The sequence below is a fragment of the Octopus bimaculoides genome, chromosome 4, assembly GCF_046866305.1.
Source record: "Octopus bimaculoides isolate indiv1 chromosome 4, ASM4686630v1, whole genome shotgun sequence".
NCBI classification, from domain to species: domain Eukaryota; kingdom Metazoa; phylum Mollusca; class Cephalopoda; order Octopoda; family Octopodidae; genus Octopus; species Octopus bimaculoides.
In genome coordinates this window covers 39624150-39646562 of record NC_142931.1, presented here as the reverse complement: position 1 = coordinate 39646562, position 22413 = coordinate 39624150, and the positions used below count along the sequence as shown (strand labels likewise).

The following is a 22413-nucleotide window of genomic DNA, read 5'->3' as shown; positions in this document are numbered from 1 at the left end:
ATAGAAGCCACAGTAATATTAAAGAAAATAAAAGATTTTCTTCAGAATTTTAACAGTCAAAACAAAAGAAACGGAATTAAATTATCGTGGTATATGACTATCTAGTATCTAGTTGAACAATTTGTGCAGAAACCTTGAATGCTTCATTCTTTTTTACAATTTTATTTTCATAATCCTACGAAACATTTTACATACATGTGAAAGAACACATGCATAAAAGTTTCCCTTAATTTAGTTCTTTTCAAGTGAAACACTTCATTTAACAATCTTAAAATGTAAACTTCATAGGTTGTTTGTGCGCATATTGCATCATCTTTGAATTTGAAAGGAGAAGTTTCAGGTGTGGAAGCAAGGTCTAGAATTGAAGGGCCTTAGAGTCAACCTAGCTAAAACCAAAATCCTAATAAGTAGGAAGGTAGATAAAACACAAACCCCTTCAGGTAGATGGCCCTGCTCAGTATGTAGAAAAGGAGTAGGTAGTAACTCTATAAGATGTACCCGGTGCAAGCTATGGACACATAAGAGGTGCAGCAACATCAAAGGCAGGTTAACTAGCAAGTTAGTTTTTGTTTGTGGCAGATGTTCAGGTGCAATAAAGACTGCAAACAAACAGGAAACAACTTCTATCTCATTCCAGGGTGAAAAACTAGAGGTAGTCGATAGCTTCCGCTATCTGGGCGACCAAGTTAGTAGTGGGGGTGGGTGCGCTGAAAGTGTAGCTGCTAGAATAAGAATAGCCTGGGCAAAGTTTAGAGAGCTCTTACCCCTGCTGGCGACAAAGGGACTCTCACTCAGAGTAAAAGGCAGACTGTATGACGCATGCGTACGAACAACCATGCTACATGGCAGTGAAGCATGGGCTGTAACTGCTGAGGACATACGTAAGCTCGCAAGGAATGAAGCCAGTATGCTCCGTTGGATGTGTAATGTCAATGTGAATACCCGTCAGAGTGTAAGTATCTTGAGAGAAAAGCTGAACATTAGAAGCATCAGTTGTGGCGTGCAAGAGAGACGATTGCGCTGGTATGGACATGTGGTGAGAATGGAGGAGGATAGCTGCGTGAAAAAGTGCCACACCCTAACAGTTGAGGGAACCCGTGGAAGAGGTAGGCCCAGGAAGACCTGGGCTGAGGTGGTGAGGCAAGACCTTCGTACATTGGGCCTCACCGAGGCGATCACTACGGACCGAGACCTTTGGAAATGGGCTGTGCGTGAGAAGACCCGGCAAGCCAAGTAAGATCGTTGCCAGTGCCCCTGGACTGGTTCTTGTGCGGGTGGCACATGAGATGCACCATTTTGAGCGTGGCCGTTGCCAGTACCGCCTGACTGGCTCCTGTAGGATTTTCGAGCGAGATCGTTGCCAGTGCCCCTGGACTGGCTTGTGCGGGTGGCACATAAAAGACACCATTTCGAGCGTGGCCGTTTTCGTGCGGGTGACACGTAAAAGCACCCACTACACTCTCTGAGTGGTTGGCGTTAGGAAGGGCATCCAGCTGTAGAAACTCTGCCAAATCAGACTGGAGCCTGGTGTTGCCATCCGGTTTCACCAGTCCTCAGTCAAATCGTCCAACCCATGCTAGCATGGAAAGCGGACGTTAAACGATGATGATGATGATGATGATGATACAATATGTGCAGAAGTAGCCATTTACCTCAGTCAAAGTGATGTTTACAACTGATGCAATTCACAGCTCAAATTCATTGCAGATTACACTTATTACAGTTGGCTGTGATGCAGTTCACTATATTTGCATGTTTTACAAAGGATAAATTTGCGCGATCTTGGTATTATTATTAATTCTGAATGTAATTTATAGTGTATAGCTAATTCTTAATTTGAATATATTTACAGACATTTCTATTGTTGTTTAGTTTATTTGATTATGTTCTATTATAAAACATAATTAAATAAACTATATATTTTTCATCAAATAAACAGCATAATATTTTTGAGGAGTTGAGAGTTAGCCAATTTTCACCAAATCCGACTCTGACTCCTAAAACACAAAAATTGTCTCGACTCCAACTCCAACTCCGCAGCCCTACACACAACCCCACACAACACACACATATACACACACATACATACACTTCCACACACACACGCAACAGAATGACACACAGAGATAGGTACACACACATTTATACAGAGAGAGTGCACAGCAGAATGGCACACAACACACACATACATGCACACATACATACACACATACACGCATACACATGAACGCACATACATACACTCCCACACTCACATAAATATACAGAGAGAAAGAGAGACAGAGTGACACCACCACCACCACCCTCACTCATTCACACAGCCACACCCTTCAAACAATGCACCCACATTCCATCTCACTCCTCTCTTCCTCTCACACACATAGACACACACACATGCAGACACACACACAACACACACATACATGCGCACATACATACACACATACACGCACACACATGAACGCACATACATACACACACATACACTCACATAAATATACAGAGACAAAGAGAGACAGAGTGACACAGAGTGGTACACATGCACCCACACATATGTCCACACACACACATACATACATACATACATACATCATCATCATCATCGTTTAACGTCCGCTTTCCATGCTAGCATGGGTTGGACGATTTGACTGAGGACTGGTGAAACCGGATGGCAACACCAGGCTCCAGTCTGATTTGGCAGAGTTTCTACAGCTGGATGCCCTTCCTAACGCCAACCACTCAGAGTGTAGTGGGTGCTTTTACGTGTCACCCGCACGAAAACGGCCACGCTCGAAATGGTGTCTTTTATGTGCCACCCGCACAAGAACCAGTCCAGGGGCACTGGCAACGATCTTACTTGGCTTGCCGGGTCTTCTCACGCACAGCACATTTCCAAAGGTCTCGGTCAGTAGTCATCGCCTCGGTGAGGCCCAATGTACGAAGGTCTTGCCTCACCACCTCAGCCCAGGTCTTCCTGGGCCTACCTCTTCCACGGGTTCCCTCAACTGTTAGGGTGTGGCACTTTTTCACGCAGCTATCCTCCTCCATTCTCACCACATGTCCATACCAGCGCAATCGTCTCTCTTGCACGCCACAACTGATGCTTCTAATGTTCAGCTTTTCTCTCAAGTTCAGCATACATACATACATACACACATTCCCACTATGTCTACATACACATGCCAACACACACACACATCCATTCATACACCCTTCAGACTTAACCACCATTAAAGAACAAAGAGATTTCTTGCACATTCTTAGTCTCTGGAACAATGAGAAGGCAAGTTGACCTTGGCAGGATTTGGATTCACAGCATTAAGAAATGGAATTGGGAAACCATAAAGCATGTTTTTCAGTCCTCTGATGCTTCTGTCTGCTGACCACCAATCAGTAATCGTGTGATTGATACAGGAGATTTTGGATTCAGTCCTACTGTATGACATCATGAGCAAATGTCTTCTGCTATAGCCCCAAACCAATCCAAACCTTGTGAGGGGATTTGGCTGAAGTAAGCCTGTTGTATGTATATATATATTGTATATATGTGTGTATGTGTGTGTGTGAGGGGGGAGGAGAGAAATTGATTTAGTTTCATTTTGATTAAAATACCATTGACTTCAGAACAAATTATCTCATTACAATTCATCTGCCCTGCATATCTGTCACTCTCACTCCATTTGTTTAATCTCAGCATGACTTTATGAAATATACTGCAGCATTAAGTATGAAGGAAGAAGAATGAAATTTCAAATACAAAAGACAAACAGAATAAGAAGAGATACTGTTACAGCAAGGAAGTTGGATAACTTAGAAAACTTTACACTGTTTCAATAAATACTATGAGACAAATACAAAAAAATAAACAGAACATCTCTAGCTCATGTAGAATGATTTAGACAGTAAACCTAATAAAATTCAACAGCTTCAGATATAGCACACATTACATATATATATTGATATAATACACACACACACATAAACATAAACATATATATATACATATATATATATATATATATATATATATATATATATATATATATATATATATATATATATATATATATACCGGAGTAAGCACATGAAATGTGCAACAAGGTGGAAAAAAAGAGTACTCAAATACCAGAGGTAGAGTAATATGCTTTATTTAAAAGCAGCAGAAATATAACAAAAAAACCGTTACTCTGAGTTTCACGTTCCCGTTCATCGGACAGTTTTCTGTCCGATGAACGGGAACGTGAAACTCAGAGTAACGGTTTTTTTGTTATATTTCTGTTGCTTTTAAATAAAGTATATATATATATATATATATATATATATATATATATATATATATATACACACATAAAATCAAGTACTTTGATCCTGAAAGTTGGAATTCAGGAAACAAAAATTTTCAAGTGCATAGTTACCTGCCGAAATTATCTGCTGGTTTTGGAGTTGTAGTTACAGGTGTTGTGCTTACAAGTGAATGTTTTTGTGATGCTCCAGGTGTAGCAGTAATAGAATTACTAGGAGTTTGTAGATTTGAAATTGATGTTGCAGTTGTCAAATTACTAGAAACATTAAAGCTGTTTGTATTATTTTTAGTTGAGTTACTTGAATTCATTGCATGGTTTGCATTGGAGTTTTCTGTAGTTGTGTGGGAGGGAGTTTGATGAAAGTATGCATAATTTAAGGCACTTTTGGCACTTAGTCTGTCTTTAGGATTAATGGTAAGCAGCCCCTGCAGAGAGAAAAGAAATTGGGAACATTTTAAATGTAAATATACATTCAGAAAAAAAGCAACACACACACACACACAGACATATTATTTCTTATAATTCCATACACTCACTCAAAATACATACAGATACAAATACATGCATACATACACATGAATGTATACAAACACACACATATATATACACACATATACACGTGCGCGTGCGCACACACAAACACATACATATAATTAAAGCAGCTGAATGCAGTTTAAGTTTGCAACGATTGTTTTGTTAGAAACCTTTATTTAATGCTAGCAACTTAGTCCAGTTAAAAAAAATACACTTTTTACTATCCAATCACAACCACCACCATCATCTTTCTCTCTCTCTCCCTCTCTCAGGCTTTCTTTAACAACACCATCATAATATCACCCCTCTGCTAAAATTATTCCATTCCCCCTACCTCATGCCATGGATGCTTCTCTCTCTCTCTTTTTCTTTCTCCCTCTTTCTGTCTTACTCTTCGCCTTATCTTCTTTTTCTTTCTCCTCTTTTTCCCTTCAACTAATCACATGAAAGTGTTACAATCACATTACCTCTACCTCACATGTTATGGATGCTTCCCTCTCCCTCTTTTTCCTTACATCTCTTTTTCCTCCTTTTTCTCTAATTACGTGAAAGCATTACCAACAGGCTAAGTAACACAATGACAAGCAAAACTATTATAAGATGTGTGTCTGTTCATACATACATACACTGCATTTCAAATTATCAATGATGTAACATCTTTTTATTTTATTTAAAATATACTCGGAATTCAACAAAATTTTCACAGAATAATGGCATCAGTTATATGTACGGGGTATATAAAAAAAACATGAGGTTTCATAAAACAACACAGAAGCTACGGCCATTTACCAAATGTAAATAAACTTTCAGTACTTCAAATTATTAGCAAGGTTGAATCAAAACTTATATAAACAAGAAAATACCAATGTAGTTGTTTGATGCACATATTGAAATGAACACATACAATCATAAACATGGAAGAAATAGAAATAAACAGCATTCAAAAATGATTGGTGAGCTGGTTAGTAAGTGATATATGAGCATATGTTTGAAATAAGTTGGAAAAGGAGCTGGTCCATGGAACATGCTAGTTTCTGAATCTCTGATGTTATACCACGGGATACATTCATTAATGCCTGCCACACGTTCATCCTTGCTCCTAAATTGGCGTCTATTCTTGTAAATACATCACTTTAGAATACAAGTTTTCTATTAGATTTAAGTGAGGGAAACAGGCAGGCCAGTTCATCTTCCAAGGCCCACAGAAGCCTAATTGTTGTAGATACTCCATAGTTTTCTTTGCTGAGTGTGAGGGCACATTATCTTGCATGAATATTATGGTTGTCTTGAAAGTGATCCTTTGCTTTCTTAACCAAGGTTCAAGGTGCTCCCTCAGAAAGGCTATGTAAGCATCCACAGTCATTTTAACACTGTCCAGCACTTTCCAAGGACCAGTCATAATACCTCCAATAATACCTGCCCAAATCATGATGCCTTCTCTCCCATGTTAGTGTCTCAAGCATTAATGATGATCTCATCCATTTACAACCCATCCCCTGCTGCAACCATCAGATTCATCAAGGGTAGCACGAGTTCCATCCGTAAACAAAATTTTTGAAAAGTCGGTCTTCATGTTATCTTCTGCCCATTTCAGACAATTTTGTATGTGTATTTTGTTTGAAAAAGGCCTTTTAACTGATGTCACTAGTTTACTGACCTTTCTCAGATGACATTGTGTAGTTCTGGACACAGTGGTTTCGCCAGAGTGCATGAAAAGTTCTACACTTGTAAGACCTGGGTTCTTCACAGCTTTGTGCTTAATTTGTGACAGAAAACATTGAGAAACAGCACTTGACTGACCTTTGTCAGCTCTCTTATGTAACTTCATAAGAGCTGTAACAAATTTTATCACAGTTTGGAGATACTTTCCAATTATTTCTAATGCTGATTTACCTTTTGCAAGTTCAGAAATAATAACAGATTTCTCTGAAGCAGTTAAGCCTCATTAACAACCCATAATTACACAATTATCAGACCACTCATTAATAATTTGGAACATTGAAAGTTCATGGAAATCATGCAAATGGCCAGTTTGTTTACACTTGTGCAAAACCTCAGGTTTCTTTACACACCATGCGCAGGAGTGGCTGTGTGGTAAGTAGCTTGCCTACCAACCGCATGGTTCTGGGTTCAGTCCCATTGCATGGCACCTTGGGCAAGTGTCTTCTACTATAGCCTCGGGCCGACCAAAGCCTTGTGAGTGGATTTGGTAGACGGAAACTGAAAGAAGCCTGTCGTATATATGTATATATACATATGTATGTGTGTTTGTGTGTCTGTGTTTGTTCCCCCACCATCGCTTCACAACCGATGCTGGTGTGTTTATGTCCCTGTAACTTAGCGGTTCGGCAAAAGAGACCGATAGAATAAGTACTAGGCTTACAAAGAATAAGTCCTGGGGTCGATTTTTTCAACTAAAGGCGGTGCTCTAGCATGGCCACAGTCAAATGACTGAAACAAGTAAAAGAGTAAAAGAAAAAAAAAAGATATTACTGATGTCATCATTCTGTGGAAATTTCATTGAATTCCAATGAGTAGTTTTTAAATAAAATAAAATGTTACATCATTAATAATGTGAAACACAGTATACATCATCATCATCATTTAACGTCTGTTGTCTATGCTGGCATGGGTTGGATGCTTTAAACAGGGCTGGCAAGCAGGGAGGCTTGCACCAGAATCCAGTCTGTCTTGGCATGGTTTCTACGGCTGGATGCCCTTCCTAACGCCAACCACTCTGAGAGTGTAATGGGTACTTTTGCGTGCCACCGGCATGGGTGCCATTTGCATGACACAGGTATCTGCCACAACTGCATTTTCACTTGGCTTGGTGGGTCTTCTTCTCAAGCATGACATAATGCCAAATGGACTCGGTCATTGCCTCTGTGAGGCCCAACACTCAAAGTACAGCAGAGTACAAAATGGTCTCAGTCCTTCCCTCTGTGAGACCCAACACTCAAAAAGTGCTTTTACATGCCACTGACACAGGTACTATTTGTGTGACACCAGTATCTGCCACAACTGAGATTTTACTTGGCTTGATGGGCCTTCTTCTCAAGCACACATAATGCCAAAGATCTCAGTTATTGCCACTGTAAAGCCCAACATTCAAAAGGAGATCAACCACTTTGCCTCCGTGAGGCTCAATGCTTGAAATTGCTTTTAATGTGCCACCTGCATGGGTGCTGGTTACATGACACCAGCATCAGCCATGACTGTGATTTCACTTGACTATTGGGTCTTCTTAAGCACAATATATCTCCAATATGTTGTGAGGCCCAATGTTCAGAGATTGTGCTTCACCACCTCATCCTATGTCTTCCTGGGTCTACCTCCACAGGTTCCCTCCACAGTTAGGGATCAGCACTTCTCTACCACAGCTGTCCTCATTCATATGCATCACATGACCATACCAGTGCATTTGTCTCTCTTGCACACCACATCTAATGCCTCTTATGTCTAACTTTTCTTGCAAGATGCTTACACTCTGTCGAATATGCACACTGATCGTGTACATCCAGCGAAGAATACTGGCTTCATTTCTTTCAAGCCTATGCATGTCCTTAACAGTCACAGCCCATGTTTCAGTGCCATGTAGTATGGCTGTTCACACACAAGCATCATACAATCTGCCTTTCACTCTGAGAGAGAGGACTTTGTTGCCAGTAGAGGCAGGAGCTTTCTAAACTTTGCCCGGCCTAATCTTATTCTGACAGCTTTGCTCTCAGAGTTTCCATCTCCGCTATTAACTTGATCACCAAGGTAATGGAAGCTATCCACTACCTCTAGCTTACCCCCATGGTAGTTGATAGAGTCTATTTTCTGTACATTTTTGGTGTTTATTGTTCCTGTGCATCTACCACATACAAAAGTTATTTTCCTTGTTAACCTTCCTCTTATATTGCTGCACCTCTTGTCCAAAGCTTACACTGGGTGCATCTTACAGAGTTACTACCCATACTTTTTCTACAGATCAAGCAGGGCCATCTACCCAAACGGACTTGTGATTTGTCTGCCTTCTTGCTTACTAAGACTGGTTTTTGCTAGGTAAACTCTAAGGCCCTTCAATTCTAGACCTTGCTTCCATACCTGGAACTTCTCCAGTTCTGGTAGTGATTCAGCTATAAGAACAAGGCCATCATATATATATATATATATATATATATATATATTTACTTGGAGAATGGAGCAACAAATACAAGAAAAAGCATTTTCGTTGGACTAGATAGCCGTTGTTTTATTATGTGGAGCTTGTGAAATGAGTCAGTGTGGAGGTTTAGGTTATGTAATGAGTCATTTTGTATATTATGTCATAGTCACTTAAGCACGTTTCGATGCAGCCAGTAGTTTGGCCGATCTCTTCAGAGTTTGTGGTGTGCGAAATGTATATGGTGTAATGTATATGGTAGTGTAATAGTGGTGATAGGTAAATAGAGCCTTACATTTTAGTTGTTGCGTTGGTCTTCTTGTAAGGGGATATAGGATGGGTGCTATTTAAGAACATTGTTCCAGTTTTAGTCAAGCACATCTCCACGTGATGTTTGTGATTGCCGGATGCGACTATATATATATATATATATATATATATATATATATATGTTGATTTCTCAGCCCAAGAATTACAGCGTGATGTGCTGCTTGACTGGTCCCCCCTCTCTCTCTCTCTCTCTCTCTTTATATATATATATGATGATGATGATGATGATCTTTTCTCCCGCCATGCCTCTGTCTACCCCTCCATCCTCTCTCTCCCCTTCGTAGTTTTTCCTTAAGGTCTTCAGGTTCTGGCTATATATAAATGAGAAACCCATTCTAAATTATCTCGCTGACGTACTACGACGAAATACCCAAGATGCAGATAAGATAGAGATTTTTTTATTTATTTACGGCCTCAAACATCTCAATACCTTGCGCTTTAGTTTTGCCCCCTATTATTTATCTTGTTTCTCTCCATGAAATTCAATTGAATTCAGTTGTTGTCTTAAATTCATGCTTATTCATTTTCTAAGCTTCCTAAATTCATGCTACGTTATATTCTAATCACCCAGAATTCATTGCTCTTTTAAAAAAATTACGATTTATGCATTGTTGTCTCTCAAATATTTAAAATCTACAATTAAGAGCCCTATCTACTCGCTGGCGGTACCTACCCACCACTACCCATTTTCCTTTATTCAAAAATTCTTATCGCTCCTTAAAATTATGGCTTTTAAGTGTTGATTTCTCAGCCCAAGAATTACAGCGTGATGTGCTGCTTGACTGGTCCCCCCTCTCTCTCTCTCTCTCTCTCTTTATATATATATATGATGATGATGATGATGATCTTTTCTCCCGCCATGCCTCTGTCTACCCCTCCATCCTCTCTCTCCCCTTCGTAGTTTTTCCTTAAGGTCTTCAGGTTCTGGCTATATATAAATGAGAAACCCATTCTAAATTATCTCGCTGACGTACTACGACGAAATACCCAAGATGCAGATAAGATAGAGATTTTTTATTTATTTACGGCCTCAAACATCTCAATACCTTGCGCTTTAGTTTTGCCCCCTATTATTTATCTTGTTTCTCTCCATGAAATTCAATTGAATTCAGTTGTTGTCTTAAATTCATGCTTATTCATTTTCTAAGCTTCCTAAATTCATGCTACGTTATATTCTAATCACCCAGAATTCATTGCTCTTTTAAAAAATTACGATTTATGCATTGTTGTCTCTCAAATATTTAAAATCTACAATTAAGAGCCCTATCTACTCGCTGGCGGCACCTACCCACCACTACCCATTTTCCTTTATTCAAAAATTCTTATCGCTCCTTAAAATTATGGCTTTTAAGTGTTGATTTCTCAGCCCAAGAATTACAGCGTGATGTGCTGCTTGACTGGTCCCCCCTCTCTCTCTCTCTCTCTCTCTTTATATATATATATGATGATGATGATGATGATCTTTTCTCCCGCCATGCCTCTGTCTACCCCTCCATCCTCTCTCTCCCCTTCGTAGTTTTTCCTTAAGGTCTTCAGGTTCTGGCTATATATAAATGAGAAACCCATTCTAAATTATCTCGCTGACGTACTACGACGAAATACCCAAGATGCAGATAAGATAGAGATTTTTTATTTATTTACGGCCTCAAACATCTCAATACCTTGCGCTTTAGTTTTGCCCCCTATTATTTATCTTGTTTCTCTCCATGAAATTCAATTGAATTCAGTTGTTGTCTTAAATTCATGCTTATTCATTTTCTAAGCTTCCTAAATTCATGCTACGTTATATTCTAATCACCCAGAATTCATTGCTCTTTTAAAAAATTACGATTTATGCATTGTTGTCTCTCAAATATTTAAAATCTACAATTAAGAGCCCTATCTACTCGCTGGCGGTACCTACCCACCACTACCCATTTTCCTTTATTCAAAAATTCTTATCGCTCCTTAAAATTATGGCTTTTAAGTGTTGATTTCTCAGCCCAAGAATTACAGCGTGATGTGCTGCTTGACTGGTCCCCCCTCTCTCTCTCTCTCTCTCTCTTTATATATATATATGATGATGATGATGATGATCTTTTCTCCCGCCATGCCTCTGTCTACCCCTCCATCCTCTCTCTCCCCTTCGTAGTTTTTCCTTAAGGTCTTCAGGTTCTGGCTATATATAAATGAGAAACCCATTCTAAATTATCTCGCTGACGTACTACGACGAAATACCCAAGATGCAGATAAGATAGAGATTTTTTATTTATTTACGGCCTCAAACATCTCAATACCTTGCGCTTTAGTTTTGCCCCCTATTATTTATCTTGTTTCTCTCCATGAAATTCAATTGAATTCAGTTGTTGTCTTAAATTCATGCTTATTCATTTTCTAAGCTTCCTAAATTCATGCTACGTTATATTCTAATCACCCAGAATTCATTGCTCTTTTAAAAAATTACGATTTATGCATTGTTGTCTCTCAAATATTTAAAATCTACAATTAAGAGCCCTATCTACTCGCTGGCGGTACCTACCCACCACTACCCATTTTCCTTTATTCAAAAATTCTTATCGCTCCTTAAAATTATGGCTTTTAAATGTTGATTTCTCAGCCCAAGAATTACAGCGTGATGTGCTGCTTGACTGGTCCCCCCTCTCTCTCTCTCTTTATATATATATATGATGATGATGATGATGATCTTTTCTCCCGCCATGCCTCTGTCTACCCCTCCATCCTCTCTCTCCCCTTCGTAGTTTTTCCTTAAGGTCTTCAGGTTCTGGCTATATATAAATGAGAAACCCATTCTAAATTATCTCGCTGACGTACTACGACGAAATACCCAAGATGCAGATAAGATAGAGATTTTTTATTTATTTACGGCCTCAAACATCTCAATACCTTGCGCTTTAGTTTTGCCCCCTATTATTTATCTTGTTTCTCTCCATGAAATTCAATTGAATTCAGTTGTTGTCTTAAATTCATGCTTATTCATTTTCTAAGCTTCCTAAATTCATGCTACGTTATATTCTAATCACCCAGAATTCATTGCTCTTTTAAAAAATTACGATTTATGCATTGTTGTCTCTCAAATATTTAAAATCTACAATTAAGAGCCCTATCTACTCGCTGGCGGTACCTACCCACCACTACCCATTTTCCTTTATTCAAAAATTCTTATCGCTCCTTAAAATTATGGCTTTTAAGTGTTGATTTCTCAGCCCAAGAATTACAGCGTGATGTGCTGCTTGACTGGTCCCCCCCCTCTCTCTCTCTCTCTCTCTTTATATATATATATGATGATGATGATGATGATCTTTTCTCCCGCCATGCCTCTGTCTACCCCTCCATCCTCTCTCTCCCCTTCGTAGTTTTTCCTTAAGGTCTTCAGGTTCTGGCTATATATAAATGAGAAACCCATTCTAAATTATCTCGCTGACGTACTACGACGAAATACCCAAGATGCAGATAAGATAGAGATTTTTTATTTATTTACGGCCTCAAACATCTCAATACCTTGCGCTTTAGTTTTGCCCCCTATTATTTATCTTGTTTCTCTCCATGAAATTCAATTGAATTCAGTTGTTGTCTTAAATTCATGCTTATTCATTTTCTAAGCTTCCTAAATTCATGCTACGTTATATTCTAATCACCCAGAATTCATTGCTCTTTTAAAAAATTACGATTTATGCATTGTTGTCTCTCAAATATTTAAAATCTACAATTAAGAGCCCTATCTACTCGCTGGCGGTAACCCGCCCTCCCACCCCCTCCACCGGAAGTTCATTCCTCTGTCATCCCACCCCCTCCACCGGAAGTTCATTCCTCTGTCATCCCACCCCCTCCACCGGAAGTTCATTCCTCTGTCATCCCCCCCCTCTCCACCGGAAGTTCATTCCTCTGTCATCCCACCCCCTCCACCGGTAGTTCATTCCTCTGTCATTCCACCCCCTCCACCGGAAGTTCATTCCTCTGCCATCCCACCCCCTCCACCGGAAGTTCATTTCTCTGTCATCCCACCCCCTCCACCGGAAGTTCATTCCTCTGTCATCCCACCCCCTCCACCGGAAGTTCATTCCTCTGTCATCCCACCCCCTCCACCGGAAGTTCATTCCTCTGTCATCCCACCCCCTCCACCGGAAGTTCATTCCTCTGTCATCCCACCCCCTCCACCGGAAGTTCATTCCTCTGTCATCCCGCCCCCTCCACCGGAAGTTCATCCCTCTGTCATCCTGTCAACCTCGGCTGTCTCCCGGAACCCATCTAGTGGCCTTGGCCATCCTCTCCCCTACCTTTGGGTAGCGCATTAAGGTTGAGAAATGTTTGCAGGTTGTAGGTACTGTTTTGCTTATGAATTCTTCCAATTGCAAGTTTTCTTTTCAGGTACACGACACTGCTTTTCCCCTTCCCAGGCTACAGGCCCACACCCCCAACACCCATACTGTTAGGATTGGCACTCTCAACGTCGGCACGCTGAAAGGTAGATCTGGTGAAATTGTTGAGATGCTTGAACGGAGATGCGTAGATATGTGCTGCATCCAGGAAGTAAGATGGAGAGGAGGTTCTGCAAGGTTCCTCACAGGCAAAGAACACAGGTACAAGATTTTCTGGGCAGGGAACACTGACGGGGTCGGGGGCGTAGGAATACTTCTAGCGGAGAAATGGGTGGATAAGGTAATCGAGGTCGTTAGAGTAAGTGACAGAGTACTTAAGATCAGACTAGTGCTTCATCATAGATTAGCTACTGTCATCTCAGCCTATGCACCTCAACCTGGGCTACCAGATGGTCTGAAAGACCAATTCTATGACACCCTCTTGCAAACTACCTCGTCGACGAGTGACAGGGACCTTCTCTTTGTGGCTGGAGACTTCAACGGTCATGTCGGACGTCGTGCTGGGGGCTTCCATGGCATACATGGAGGCTATGGCTTCGGTTCCCGCAACGAGGAGGGAACCAGACTGCTGGAGTTCTGTGATGCAACCAATCTTATGGTCTGCAATACCAACTTCAGGAAACCTGCCAGTCACCTAGTCACCTACCGCTCCGGCAGACACTCTAGCCAAATCGACTACATCCTCGCCAGAAATAGGGAAAGAGGGCGGCTTATAAATGCCAAAACCTACCCTGGCGAAGAATGTACCCCACAACATAGATTAGTAGTTAGCGACTTTGGGATCAAGGCAAAATGGGTGCCCAGAATTAGACAGGCTTGGAGAAGAAGGGTGTGGAAGCTTAAAGACCCTGCAAACGGACAGAGACTTAGAGACAAGTTACTTGAAGCATTTAACGAAATAGAAGGGGATATAGCATCATACAACGTGGAAGACAATTGGAGATTTCTGCGGGACAACCTGTTGAAAGCCACCGACCAGATTTGTGGGTGGTGTAAGGTCCCCTCCCAACCCAGAGTAACGTGGTGGTGGAACAAGGAGGTAGACAGGGCTATTAGACAAAAGAAACAAGCTTGGAAGGACTGGAAGAACGGTGGTAGCAGGGAATTGTACCAATGTGCCAGAAGGGAGGCTAGGCGACAGGTTTATTTAGCCAGAGGGGAAGCAGATAAGGAAAGATTTGCCAATGTTCTGCGCCGTGAGGACCAAAGACTCGAGGTATTTCGTGTTGCAAGACAGTGTAGGAGAGAGAATAGTGATGTTGTAGGAGAGAAATGTGTTCGCATGGATGATGGTACGCTTGCATTAAATGAGGATGCAAAGAAAGAGGTCTGGAGATGCCACTACGATAGATTGCTTAATAAAGAGAATGAATGGGAGAAAGAGAGCCTGCCTTATGTCGACCCAATAGAGGGACCAGCTATCCGAGTTGATAGTACCAGGGTAGATAAAGCAATTAAGAGTATGAAGACCGGGAAAGCCCCCGGCCCATCAGGAATCACTGCAGAGATGCTCAAAATATCTGGCAGTGTTGGCTATAGCCTAGTCACCCGTATTACGAACCAGGTGATACACGAAGGAGTCATACCCTATGACTGGTGTAGCAGCATCATAGTCAACTGCTACAAAGGTAAAGGGGACACTTTAGATACAAATAATTACAGAGGCATCAAGCTGTTAGATCAGGTTATGAAAGTTACAGAGAGGGTCATAGCCCAACCAATTAGGGAGCGAATCAATTTAGATGAGATGCAGTCTGGGCTCGTGCCAGGTAAAAGCACTACTGATGCCTTATTTCTAGTGAGACAGTTGCAAGAGAAATACCTAGCCAAGGATAAACCTCTGTACCTGGCTTTCGTTGACATGGAGAAAGCCTTTGACAGGGTCCCCCGATCCCTTATCTGGTGGTCAATGAGGAAACTTGGGATAGAAGAATGGCTAGTGAGAGCTGTGCGAGCCATGTACAGAGATGCGGCCAGTAAGGTGAGGGTTGGAAATGAGTACAGCAATGAATTCCGGGTAGAGGTAGGGGTCCACCAAGGTTCCGTCCTCAGCCCCCTATTATTTACCATAGTCCTCCAGGCAATCACAGAGGAGTTCAAGACAGGTTGCCCCTGGGAGCTCCTCTATGCTGATGACCTTGCCCTAATTGCGGAGTCACTATCAGAACTAGAGGAGAAGTTTCAGGTGTGGAAGCAAGGTCTAGAATTGAAGGGCCTTAGAGTCAACCTAGCTAAAACCAAAATCCTAATAAGTAGGAAGGTAGATAAAACACAAACCCCTTCAGGTAGATGGCCCTGCTCAGTATGTAGAAAAGGAGTAGGTAGTAACTCTATACAATAATATTTTATCATCATCATCATTATCATTATTATTACTATTACTATTATTAATAGACGAATAACAAAATATTTTATGATAAAACTTGAAATACAAATTATCTTTCCAAGCCAGAAAATTGCATTGCCTTGCTTTAGTACAACTGCAGCAGCTAATTAAAATGAATATAATGCTGGCTGCCTGGATCACATAACAGAAGAGGTACAACAGTATCAGCGCATATATATGTTGTTTCTAACATAGGCACAAGAGCAGAAATTTATGGGGAAAGGGTTAGTCAATTACGTCAACCTTAGTACTTGACTGGTACTTTACCAACCCCCACAGAGATGAAAAGTAAAGTTGGCTTTAATGGGAGTTGAACTCAGAACATAAAGAGCTAAAACAAATACTACAAGGCGTTTTGTCCAAGGCTCTACTGGTTCTCTTGATCCACTGCCTTAGGGCATACATATTATATACATACCTATGAATAAGAATTATATATATATATATATATATATATATAATGAATAAAAGTTTTAAAGTTAAATTATATTCTTCAATGGATATGAATGGTAGGTTTACACACACAAGGAAAAAAGTCTTCTGTTGTTTTATATACATAAGATGCTTTGCACACAGGAAGAAGATTTCTGTTGAAGTTCTGCATTGCCTACTTCAATAATTGCAAATATAATTGTGAATACAAGTTAAAAAAAAAAAAATTAACATTCACTTGCATAATCTGGTCCCATACATTAATAGTATGAAAATATATCTGTTTAAAAATATATGTCTATACAGGTTAAACAATCTTTGATTACTACAGGAAATGGCTTTGAAAAATATAAAAAGCATGTAAAAAGAATGGTACATTGAATTTATGGCAGATGGAATTAAGGAAATGGACGGAAATAATTTTTTGAATATTGGAATGTAAATACTTAAAATATTTTCAATAGTTTACTGATTAATATCTATACAAATGGATTATCATTATTTCTTACTAAATACACTAGGAATGATAATGTGAAATGTTATTTCAGAAACAGAAAATTAGAATATAAAATTATATAAAAAATTTGAAAAAAAAAAAAATTAATACTCATATTTTAACTATTTACACCAATTTACAGATTTTATATTTCTTGAAAATGAGACAAAATTCAATTTATGTGACAGAAAATTTAATCAGTATAGATGAGATGTACTTTCTTCTCAGAATTTATCTATTCTAGCAATAAAGTAACAAAATGCTACAGGATCAAACTTAAGGTTTAAATTATCTTTCCTATCCTGAAAATTTTACACTATTCTATAAAAAATATTTAGGGAAGCAAGAATGTATTTCTAAATTCAAAAGAGGCTTGTTTTATTTTTGTTGTTTTTTTTGTTTGTTTGTTTTTTAATATCAAAAATGAAATTACAATATGAATGTTTTTTAAAATATAGTCAACCAATAAGATTCATTCTATTAATTCTGCAGATCTCCATAAATCTCGCCAATAGTCCCAAGTGGTCATAAGAGCAGATACTTTGCTTTGGTTTCTTTGCATAAAGCAGCGGAGAAATATTTTCACCAGGATACAGTTTATCACAGGTAACATTCCCAGACTATCTGCTATTATTCCAAACAGCTAGATGAACTGAGGCACATACAATGAAAGGTTCTGTCCAGAGACACAAAGAACCACCAGCAGTAAATCTGAATACTAAGAACATTTAGACTAATACTTTACAAAACACTAATATGCTTCCATAAGAATATGAAGCAAAGTGGTTTGGAAATCCATTTTTTTAAAAACTAACATTCAATATTTTCAGGTTATAATTCTGGTTTATTTGTCTCCATTTCTAGAATCTAACAGTGTTGTGGGGAGAGGATGTAGGGATATGTGCTTCATCATCATTTTAATATCCACTTTTTCATGCTTATATATATATATATATATATATATATATAAGCATTCATTCTATATATATATAACTATGCAAATGTATAAAGACATACACACACACACACACACACATGAGGTTCGATCAATAAATATCTGGACTGTTGCCATAGTAACAAAGCTAAAATATGCAGAGTGAAGTTGCTTGGCAAAGATTGACTTTGAACTCTGCTGTGCATGCGCACTAAGGTTTTACGTTCTAGCTCACTTCTGCTGTTTACAGCAGTGCATGCAAGGAAGATGTGTCAAGTGTGATAGTCGCATTGACAGTGACAGAGAAAGTTGTCACGGCGATACCTGCTCAGAGGCCTACACAAAATTGCAGAAAGTGTATGGAGAGGAGTGAATGAGCCACACACAAGTGTACAAGTGGTTTCCTAGATGGCCGTAAAAATGTTGATATCAACGAACGTTCTGCAAGACCTGCAACCAGCAGAATTGAGAAAACTATTGCAGAGGGCTTCAAACGAGCAACACAGATTCCACGGCTCCATACTTTGAAATAACTAAACATGAACTGCTATTGGAACTTACATACCATGTACAGGAAACTTTTTTACCACTTGTATACAGCATTTTCCCCGAATAATGGAACTGCAACTACAATATCTTTATAAATCCTATTTCTACTTTCATTCTCTTATTTCTCTCTATATTCCCTATCTCCTCCTTTTCTATAATAATTCGAACTCAAGTATTTCCTCAATTTAACCTTCTCACACCGTCTCTGATGAAGGGATATCCATATCACAGAAACAGCTGTAAGACTATTTCCTTATAAATGTCCTGAAAACTCCTCACAGCCTTGGCATTGTCTTCTCATTCTCTCTAATATATGTATATATGCATGCTAATACAGGACCCACGTTAGTCTCCCCCCTCATATCATTAAACCAAGAGTTTAACTATGGTCTGTCCATAGCACTTACTTAGCGTTACCTGACACTCTTTGGGGTTTTCTAGATATCACTACCTCTCATATATATATATATATATATATATATATGTATACCTCTCATATATATATATATATATGTACATATCTATGTGTGTGTGTCTTTGTGTCTGTCCTCCCATCACTGTTTGACAACCGGTATTTGTGTGTTTGCATCCCCATAACTTAGCAGTTCGGCAAAAGAGACTGATAGAATAAATACTAGGCTTAAGAAAAAAGTCTTGGCATTGATTTGTTTGACTAAAACCCTTCCAGGTGGTGCTCCAGCATGGTCGGAGTCAAATGACTGAAACAAGTAAAAGAATAAAAGAACAAAAGAATACACACACACACACACACACACACAATCGTGATGGCACCTGTGCCAGTGGAGCGCTAACAGCACGATCCGAGCTTGATCATTACCAGCCTCGCCTTCCTAGCACTTGTGCCGGTGGCATGTGAAGACATTCGAGTGAGGTTGTTGCCAGTGCCGCTGGACTGGCTCCTGTGCAGGTGGCACGTAAAATACACCATTTTGAGCATGGCTGTTGCCAGTACCGCCTGACTGGCCTTTGTGCCGGTGGCACGTAAAAGCACTCACTACACACTCGGAGTGGTTGGTGTTAGGAAAGGCATCCAGCTGTAGAAACTCTGCCAAATCAGATTGGAGCCTGGTGTAACCACCTGGTTCACCAGTCCTCAGTCAAATCGTCCAACCCATGCTAGCATGGAAAGCGGACGTTAAACGATGATGATGATGATGACACACGCACACACATACATATATTTTTACATATGTACATACATGTACATATACATATATACATACAGAAGTGTGCTTCTGAATCACATGGTTTCAGGGTCAATCCTCCTATGTGACACCTTGGGCAAGTGTCTTTTACTATAGACCTGAGGGGTCCAAATTCTTATGGGCTGATTTGGTAGATAAATCTGAAAGAAAACCATCATATGTATGTGTGTACATATATATATGTGTGTATATACATATAAGCACATACACACACATATGTATGTATGTGTGTATGTTTATGTATATATGTATATAAATGTATTGTGTGTGTGTGTGTGTGTGTGTGTGTGTGTGTGTGTGTGTGTGTGTGTGCGTGTGTATGTGTGTTTTACTGACTGCTTCTCATCACATCACATGATAGTTTTAAGCCACCATCATGGGAGCATTTCCCAACTTCCATGAAAATTATGTTTGATCATGGGAAGATATGAAAGTTATCTGTCATAGAAAATCTGCCTCCACAAAATTCCAAGCAAGCCAGGCAAGTATGGAAAAGTAGATGTTAAAATGCTGATGACATAAAGTTTTGAATTTTTGTAGGGAGATAAGATTATATATTTTATTTTAGTATCAAACTGTAGGTAGGGGCTTCTTTTTTTTAATTTCAGTACTGTTAGTATATTGTTCAATGGTTTAAAAAATTATTTGTAGCACACACCTAGTGAAAAAAACAATTACCATCTTCAAAAATAAAAAGGATAATTCATTATAAATATAATTGAATGGTGATGAAGTTTTCACACATATATTCCACTTATGTTTCTTTTCATAACCTAAATTTCAATACCAAATTTTGTAAGACACATTCACATTTCATTGATACACAATGGTTAATAAAATTGTTTGTTACACACTTACATAGTCTCATCCAATGTGGAGGAAAAAAAATTCTATGCAAACATGACAGACGGTAAAAGTAGGTTTTCTTTAAACTTTTACAAGTAAAAATTATATAAACAATGGCAGAACTGTCAAATTGCTCTGAGAAAGAAAAGAACTATGTCGTCTCAGGAAAGGTTACAAGCAGATGAGATATGAAATATGGAAAGTATTAAATATGGTGGTGATATAAAGACTAACTGTAATAATTGACACATTTATTTCAAATGAACAAAGTATTGAAAGTGTTTATTAAATATACATATATTTGTATATAAATATACAAATATATATGTACATACATATATATACACACATATATATTTATATAAAGATTAGATATGCATATACACCGACCCACATATGTATATATATATATATATATATATATATATATATATCAAATGGATGTGTCATAATACTATTCCGCACATACAATAACAGCCATACCAATAATCCAACATACCTCCATCATCAACTGCCCCATGGATATCACTATGGTTTTGACACCAGGGCAGTACCATTCAATCTGGTAGTGTCAACAGTACTTAAAGAAACACACTTACCCTATGTACAACAGTATTGGTAAATAAATTCAATAAGTAAACCTATAACTAACTCCTAAAATATATAACTAAATAGCATCCCACCGGTCTTCCATAGTTATTAATATAAAAGTGAAAGCTTTATCACCACCTTCATTCAATCTTAATTCTATATATTCTAGTTTCATTCTGGTAATCGTGAAATCGGTCGATACATAGTTGAGTTTTTTTTTTTAAAGTTGGTTTCTTTTGAGGGTTGCTTTCCTCGCATTCGGTACTAAAATGTGTTTATTGGGGAAGTCTCTTGTGTGGCATTATTCTGTAGTGATGCCCTTATATAAATATAAACGAATAATTATATTCTTGGGAATAGAAATTTCCCTTATGAATTTTTTTACACACTAGCTTCCTGATAAAATTCTTGTAAAAGATTTTTATCCTATTTTGAATTTACACATATGTATATATATGTGTAGGTACATAGGCAGATATAGATGTATATACTTTTATATATATATAACTATTAGTAGCTCACTCACTGCATTCTGCTTTCCTTCTCTTCTCCCCCATGGCATCCTCATGAATTCCCTGCTCACTCACTCTGTCTAGTTCTCTATCACTGCATATAGATATAGACATAAAGATTATAGAGAAATTGATAGATATTCATATATGTGTGTGTGTTGCCTTAAATACACGACTGAGTTTTATCTTTTTATATGTATTTTACATATTTCCTTCTTAGTCTTTTACTGTTGCTTTGGAACACTAGGGTTCCCAAACCCATATCCAGTGTTTTTAGACCTTCACTGCCACATGATCAGGAGTTGAATTATATTTGGTATTTGAATTGGTTCTTATATATTGATTGAATTTTTGTAGACTTTCCCACCAAAGATTTTTGGACTGTTAGCATCATGCATTAGCAATTATGCATTGATTTGTTTGTAATAGTCAAATTTTGACCAATAATTTTTTTTTTTTTTTTAATGTCAGTAGCCACATGTTAATTTTTTTATGGTTGTGTATGCTGATTTTGGTATCATACTTTAATGTTTACAGTTTCCATAATTAATCCTCTATTTTTGTGTGGAATTTTATAAAATATATAAGTAGTTTTCTCTATTTTCATATCAAATTTCATTTTGTGATAAGTAGTATAATGCTGTGCAATAGCTCATGTTGCAAGTGCATGGTGAGCCTACATGAGAGTGTTGTATTTGTCTGTCCAATGTAACAGCTAGAGTCCTGAAGTTTGCAACTTTCATTTTTACA

The 22413-nt window shown here is 38.6% G+C and overlaps 1 protein-coding gene across 4 annotated transcripts in view; it reads right to left on the bottom strand.

Moving 5' to 3' along the window:
- LOC149136022 (uncharacterized) overlaps window positions 1–22413 on the bottom strand; it is a 74513-nt gene that overhangs the window by 41075 nt on the left and 11025 nt on the right. For 3 of the 4 annotated variants that reach the window (XR_016241464.1, XR_016241463.1, XM_089350615.1), the window contains exon 2: window positions 4416–4729. The gene's annotated coding sequence lies outside the window, so the exon portion shown is untranslated. Of the gene's footprint in view, window positions 1–4415; window positions 8957–22413 lie in introns of those variants that run through there. The other variant, XM_089350616.1, reaches the window with a different exon arrangement.